Source organism: Camellia sinensis, chromosome 11, assembly GCF_055761805.1.
Source record: "Camellia sinensis isolate YWXY chromosome 11, ASM5576180v1, whole genome shotgun sequence".
Lineage (NCBI taxonomy): Eukaryota > Viridiplantae > Streptophyta > Magnoliopsida > Ericales > Theaceae > Camellia > Camellia sinensis.
In genome coordinates this window covers 10,966,484-10,974,838 of record NC_138971.1, presented here as the reverse complement: position 1 = coordinate 10,974,838, position 8,355 = coordinate 10,966,484, and positions in this window count along the sequence as shown.

Sequence of the window (8,355 nt, the reverse complement as noted above, 5' to 3'; positions counted from 1 at the left end):
GGACATAGCTTGGGAGGCTAGAGGCGGACACACTTTTGTTGTCATATTTCTTTTGATGTATTACATGTATATCCAAGCCAAGGGCTTAATGTGTAAATGAGTTAGTACTCTTTTGTTGTAACCAAGTGTTAACTTGGAAAGCTGTAAGCCTTTAGGGCATTTATTTTTGTCGTTAATATGTAATACTTTTTGTAATGAAACTCTGATGAATAGAAGAATGTGAAACTTTTGTATATCAATGCATGTCTATATTGATGGGTTAATGTTGTTATTTTGAGGGCGTTACATCTTTTCCGTCACCTACCTGTTTCACTCTCTCCTCTTTGATTGTTTGTACAAACCCAAACCCACAACCCATCAATCATATCTCTATCATCAATTCTTGTTTGTTTTTGTTTTATCAACAATAATACTGAAACTTGTAGGAACAACCTTCTATGTAAAATAAATAAATTGAAACCAAATCAAACAAATAAAATGGGGCAAATTACACAAATAGTCCCTATAGTTGGAGGCTTGTGTCACTTTGGCCCCTAACTTTTCAATTGTAACACATTTGACCCTGAATTTTGAATCTTGTTCCAAATAATGACAATTGAAGTTACCATTGTTTAATTTCAAGGGCAAAATCGTCAATTTAATAAAATATAAACTAATTTGACCAAAATAAATGTCAAAAAAATATTTTTAATTTTTAAAAAATTATTTTTATCCACCAATGATAAAATTATATAAAATTGATAAAAATTAATAAAAATTACATGATTAATTTTTTTAAATTAATTTTACATGATCATCATCCAAACACATAATAAAAATTAATTTGGTAAAAAAAATAAATAAATGTTTAAAAGATTTATCAATTTTACATAGTTTTATTTTTAGTGGATAGAAATAATTTTTAAAAATCCAAAAATGTTTGTTTGACATTTATTTTTGTCAAATTAGTTTATATTTTATTAAATTGACGATTTTACCCTTGAAAAATCTAATAATATTTTCAATTGTCCTTATTTGGAACAAAATTCAAAATTCAAGATCAAATGTATGACAATTGAAAAGTCAGGGAGCAAAGTGACACAAGCCCCAAACTATAGGGACTATTACTGTAATTCACACAATAAAATAAATAATTAACTTACAGACTTTATTTTACCGAACCGAATGAATAATAAAAAGATCAAGTCGAGTGTGTGACACTCTATCCTTAAGACAGATTTGCTGCGCTACAGTGCTCACGGACAAATGGCATCTATCTCCCAAGATACAATGATCTTCACAAATTGTTGTAGCACTCCAAAATAATTTGTACGGCGAACCAAACATGTGTTCTATACTCTCAAAGTATTCCCTACAATTAATATGAGGAATATATGCAACAAAGCAAAAATTGGATAACAAGAAGATGAATTTTTTAGTCAATATTTCGACTACCAAGACTGCTAGAAATGACAGATATTTATAGGCAAAAAGATAGACCCGAACAGGTTTGATTTTGAACATGAACAGGTGCAAAAAAACTGGACAGATTTAGTTTGAAATTCAAACAGATTCGGTGGCAGTTTCAATAGATAAGTGCACAGCAGCTTGAATCTGTTCTGGGCAGTTTTGAACCCGTCTGGCAGATTTGAAGAAAACCAGTTTAACAGTTGGGAAAATAGTGGAATCCGGAGCAACAATTTTTGGACAATAAATTTGAATTCAAATTAGAATTAATTCCAATCTGAAATTCAAAAAATTTCTATAAGAATTTGAAAATATTCAAATAAATGTTCTCCAAAAAATTAATATTAGAACCAACCCGACCTACCACCCACACCCGTGCCCGGTCGTCGGCGGTGGCGCGCTCGTGTGTGTAGTGGTTTGGGCTAAGGTTTACTTTGTCTATAACTCCTCCCTTCTACAAACTTGGGGTACCCCTTTGGGCCCAACCCAAGTTAGTACACCAAGAGCTTATATACTTACAAAAACTCTCTTAAAGTTTCAATGTAGGACAACCATTTCAAGGAAACCCACATTTAATTCTTTAAATGTCCATTCCACGAACCCGAAAACGACGTCAAGTTTTCATTCACTCATAAATAGTTTTGACGAACCGTTTTCACCGTGTAACTTGTCATGCGGCAAGAAAAACACATCACCTCTTCAAACCCACCCCAAAAAACGTGTGGACCCTACTCAATTTTGGGCTCAAGTTGGCCCAAAATAAGCCTATAAAAACCAAATTTTCAACAAAACTAACAAAACCCATATCACAATTCATCGCCTAGCAACTGGGTTCTTCTAAAACCAGGTTTTACCGCCTCTCTCTCTCTCTCTCTCAAGCTTTGTAATTGTTTCTCTGGGATGGGTGTGTTGGAGTTGTGGGTAATCTTCACTTTGGCTCTTGTGTTCTTTTCACGAGTTCAAGTTTCAAATTCCCAAAACATCACATGCAATTCAAACGATCTCCAGGCTTTAGAGGCTTTCTTGATTGGATTAGATTCAGGAGCTATCAATGGTTAGGGAACCTCAAATTGCTATAACTGGTCAGGAATCACCTGCAATTCATCTTCTTCACCTGGTTTCTTCAACGATCCTATTGATTTCGGTAGGGTTGTGAAATTGGAACACTCGGGGAAAATATTGGCTGGCAAACTCAACGAAACTACTTTCACTGGTTTAGACCAACTCACAACCCTAAACCTCTTTATCAATCTCCTCTGAGGCTCTCTTCCTCCATCTCTGTTTCAAATGTCGAATCTACAAGTCATCGACCTCAGCAAAAACGATTTCTCTAGTTCAATTCCGATGAGTATCAACCTCTCATTTCTCGAGATCTTCGACATTTCTGATAATTCATTCCAAAGCTTGGTTGCTGTGGGGATTTGTATCAATTCAACTCGAATTCGGATCATTGATTTTGCTATGAATCACTTCTTTGGTAGAATTCCATCTGGGTTTGGGAATTGCAACTCGTTAGAACACCTCTAGCTTGGTCAAAATTTTCTCGCCGGAGATATATCGGAGGATATTTTTCGGCTACCAAGATTGAACTAGTTGGGTCTTCAGGATAATCGGTTTTTGGGTGAGCTCAGCAGTGGAATTAGTAATCTCTCTGATCTTGTTGGTTTACCGGAGAGATACCAAAGAACTTGACTAAATTAGAGTGCCTCATCTCCAAGGATGTCTTATCGGAAGACCCTACTCTATGCTTGCCATTCCGATTTTCATTCCAAGGAGGCGTTAGAATGTTGCAGTATAATCGAGTTTGGAGTTTGCCACCCACACTTGATCTCAGCAATAACTTTCTCATCAGACCCATCTGGCCTGAGTTTGGGAACCTAAAAAAATTACATTTTTTGGTTATAAAATGCAACAATTTATCTAGAAACATTCTTGAGGATTTGTTTGGTATGACGAGCATAGAGACTTTGGATTTGTCCCACAATGATCTATCTGGAGCTATACCTCATTCGTTGGTAAATCTCAACTTTTTGTCCGAGTTCAATGTTGCTTACAATCAACTGTATGGGGCAATCTCTATTGGAGGGCAGTTTGAAACCTTTCCAAACTTGAGCTTTGAAGGGAACCTAGGTCTATGTGGTGGTGAACATTCGTCATGGTATCCGATTAGCAATCAAGTTCCTCAAGTAGTTTCTCCTAGCAAGTCGATGTGGGGAGAGATTATTCTCAGAATGTCATTTGGGATTGGATTTGGGACTGGATTTGGGACAACTTTTGCTATTATGTTCTTTTTTGTTCTAAACAAATTAACATTTTACAAAAATTGACTTTTGAGTTGAATATTAGAGAGATTTCACATCGAAGTCCAATCAGTGACAGAGCCACGTGGGGATTAGGAGGTCACGTGCCCCTTGGATTTTTCATTTTTTTTTTTACATATGTATATAAATAAAATTTTAAACAAAAATAATATTTAGAATAAAATATCAAGGGCATTTTTAAATTTATGAAAACTATAGTGATTGTTTTATTGAAAATGAAGTGACTACAACAAATTATATTTTATGTATAAAACTTTTGTGAAAAAATCTCAATATGAAGGTAATATTCATCATTATTGATATGCAAATATAATTAATCTCACTATATATATGTAAAAATTACTAGAGTGTTAGTTATATTTGCATGTGGAGTTCATCCTTTATATGTTGCTTTACTATTGGTTGGTGATATCATATGTCAATAATGACGTGATATCACTATTATATGAAATTTTTACTCAAATTTTGTAAAAATTTGATTTATCTTACCATTATATAATTTATTTTACAACTTAAATATATGACTTTTTTACATTGTCCATGATACACTAGTTACACACAATATTTTCTTTTCAATTTTACTCGAAATTAATTGTAAAATTTTATGTGAAATACTTTTGTAACAATTTATTTAATTTTTTGTACTTAATATTAATTCAAAAATTATATTATCTTCTTATTGTTGGTTATGAAAAAAATAAAAATAAAGCTGTTAGTGTCCCTCTTGATTTAATTTCCTGACTACGTCACTGACTCCCATGATATATAAAAGAAGGAACTGTATTCTAGTGAACGAACCATTGATATGGTGATTGAAGTACTTGAACGATTCAAGATAATTGTGAGAAAATGTGGATTACTTTTGTTTGTCCATGGGATAGGATCATATCTGTTATAATATTTTCCATGCACAAATGGTTTCAATTTTGATGGCATTGCTCTGTTTTTAGTCTCTATTTGTTTCAATTCTCCTGAACCATTACTTGGTTTGTAATGGAATTTCTAGTGGCTTGGATTTTGCCAGAGCCTATATAATAGGCAGGACTCCAAAGAGTAATCTCCAAAAATAAGCCATATGGGTATGGTTGGGATATCCTTAAAAACAGTAAGTTTACACAGAGAGAGAGAGAGAGAGAGTATGTGTGTGTGTGAGCGTATTTTTTTGGACTCTCCTGGTAAAAAATTAAAAGTTATTTGTTGATTTTTAATTTATTTTACATCACATTACTTTTTAATTTTTTTTATATATATTTTCAAACACAAAAAAAAAATTATTCAATGCTTTAAGAGCTAATTCAGGTGGTGCTTCAAAATAGCAGTTATTAGTGTAAATTATGGGACCTATCAGGTTTTCAGAAAATAATTTTCAAAAAATTTTACTTTTTATTTTCTGTATTTTAATGTTTTTAATAACATTTTTTAATAGTTTAAGCAATTTTTTTTTTTAATTTTTAAACCTACGTAACATAAATACACTTAAAAAATATAATATTTATGAAAACAAATCTTTAAAAAATACACTAAATACCAAAAAAATATATTAAAATTTTGTACATTTTTTTTTTGTATTTTTGTGTATTTATTAATTTTTTTTACAAATATTTTACTACTTAGATACATCTAAGTAAGGTGCATATAAAAAAGTAAAAAAAAAAAATTGATTAAAAATTAAAAAATATTCACTAAAAATAAAAAAATACGAAAAACAAAAAACTCAATTTTTAAAAAATTGAATTCAGAAAACTGAAACCAAACACACTGATTACTTTTTTTTGTTACAATTATAGGAGACAATTAATTGTCAACTTGTGAATGGAATGAAGTAATGCTTCAAGAGCATTGAATAATTTCTCCTATTTGAGAGAGCCTTTGGATTTGGTATGCACATTTTAGAGTTGACCTCAATAATTTAAATCTTTCACTTTTTAAGTTTTGTTGAATAAAATATTCATGAAAATTAACAGGATCGGATATTGATAGTTATATGTTTGAATCACATTTAAAAAAATAAATAGATAAGAAATATAATTTCAAGAATAGCCATCTCTTTTTTGTAATATAAATGTGATTGTTCTAACTATCGATATCTGATTTTTTTTTTTTTTCCAACTATTCTCCTTAACAAATTTTGAAAAATGAATAGATTATATTACCGAGGTCAATCCCAAAATAGGTCTACCAAACCTAAACACTTTCTCAAGTTGAGATGGCCAACTTGAAAAAATCCAAACCCTTTTCGAAAATTATTTTTGAATGAGTTTTCATTTGTATTTAGTAATTTTTTTTTTCATATTTTAATTAAATTCTTTTTCTTTTTAGATACGCCTATTTTAGATGCATTTAAAAAAAATTGAGTAAAATATAAAAATAGTTCACTAAAACAAATGAAATTTGAATAAAAACCATTTATGATGTATCTAAAAATTAAAATAAAATATGAAAAAAAATTTAAGGAAATTTATTAGAAAATCCTTTTTCAAGTATTTGTATACTAATTAGTCCATAAGATATTTTTTTATTTTAATAAATCCTATTATTTTTCACATTTGATTTACAAAATTCTAATTCATATATTTAAGGTATTTGACGGACAATTTTACACTTACAAATATTTTTTTTTACTTGGCAATTTGGTGATGTGAATGTGACCATTAATGAGCATTTCACCTTATTATTATTAAGAGTATTTTGATAGCTATGTCACCCATAAAATTTAGAGTTAATTACCGAAAAGTTTTATTTACAAATGTTATGGTAACTTAGGTCCTATCTAAGATTTTGTAAACCAATGAGTCTTATTTAGTAAAATTGAAAATATTATCAGTTTTCCTAATTTTTAAAATTAAGAATATTGTCAATTTTGCATCGTAACATTCCAGATAACTGTTTCACTAACTGATGAAAAAAATAAAGTATGATATTAAACGTTTTTACCCTTCTACTTATTGGTTTGATTCAATTATCCAACAAAACCAAAAACATTATCAATTTTTTTTTCAGTTTTAAAATTGAAAACATTATCAGTTTTTTCATTTTTAAAGTTTTTTTTCTTTCAGTTTTGCACATCATAATCCTTTATAGACACAATTTTCAATTTTGCACCAAAAAAATAATTCAGTTTTTTCATTTCAATTTTTTTTGCACATAATTTTTTTTTAGTTTTTTCAATTTGAAATTTAATGTTTTAAAGTTTTGAAAATCAAAATAAATGTCAAATCATCAAGTTCTTTTATAGATAAGTATAAATGATAAACAATCATTATTTGAAAGGCAATTTCGACTATTAAAAATTTACTGAGACTTGAAGGCTCAAAAAATCTTAATTAGCACTTAATGGAGTATAAATTCATAAATTAGGACTTGTGTGTAAATACTCCTAAAATTTATTGGAATATAAGTAAGTGATGAGAAATTTATAAATATATGGCCCAAAAATTTACTAAAAAATAAACAAAATTCTCTTAAAAATTATTTAAAAAAATCAAACCAAACCGACGCAATTCGCTTCCTCTACTTTTCATACTTGCAAGTTGAAACAAAAAAATCAACTATAAATCAATGGGGAACTAACATTTCAATGTATGTTTGTCAAAAAAAATCATATTAGTGATAAACATTACAAATTTTAATAATTAAAATTATAAATAGTTTCAGGAATCAATAATTGTTTTTGAAAGATAACATTGATATGTAATTTTTTAAAATTAATCATTTTTTAAGACTGTATTCGGTTCATGAATTTAGAGAAGGTTTTGGAAAGAGAAATAAAAAATATGTGTGAAATATAGTTATATTTCTTTCACATTTTATCTATATTTTTCCTTTCTTTTTTCAAATCCCCAAAATCAAGAATTGAACCAAACAAAGCCTAATTGAAATAAATAAATAAATAATCACTGTACGGGAAAGAGATAAATCTTCTCGTATAATCCTGTTGATCAAGTCTGCGCTCCTCTGTATGTCGTCGCTTTATCACCTGAAAACACAAACGTGAGCTAGCCGGCGGGTGTGTGCCGGAAACCTCTCCGATGCCTAAGTCAGTAAGCTTGACAAATAGACAAAAGCTCTGTGTATTCAGAAAGCAAAGTTGTGTGTTACCTCTCCAAAGGTGATGTTGTGAGCTTTTATAGGTTCCGTGTGGCACAATCCTAGTAGGACTTCTACTTCTCCATGCAGTGTCCTCCTAGGATTCATACCCCTAAAAGATAATGCTTATCCTTCAACACTTCCCTCACTGCTTAAACCAAGTGAGATGGTTTTTACAATGGCCGAACTCCAACATGACTGAAGTAAACATGACTATGCATAGCTCCAGAATAAGCCGTACTAGCTCTTCCTTTTACTACTCTTACGTCAGCTTCTCATGCACAACCCATGGCGTGGTTAGACCGAACTAACATGTCATGACCGGTGTAACTCCAAGACCGGTCTAACTCCAAAGTACCGTTAGACCGATCTAACTTCGATCTTCTGTCGGACCGGACTAGCTTCACAGCCTTAGGACCGGACTAACTTCAAAATATCCACACGACCGGAGTAACTTACATGGCCATTTTACTCGGCCCTTTGTACTGCGGCTCATAACGGC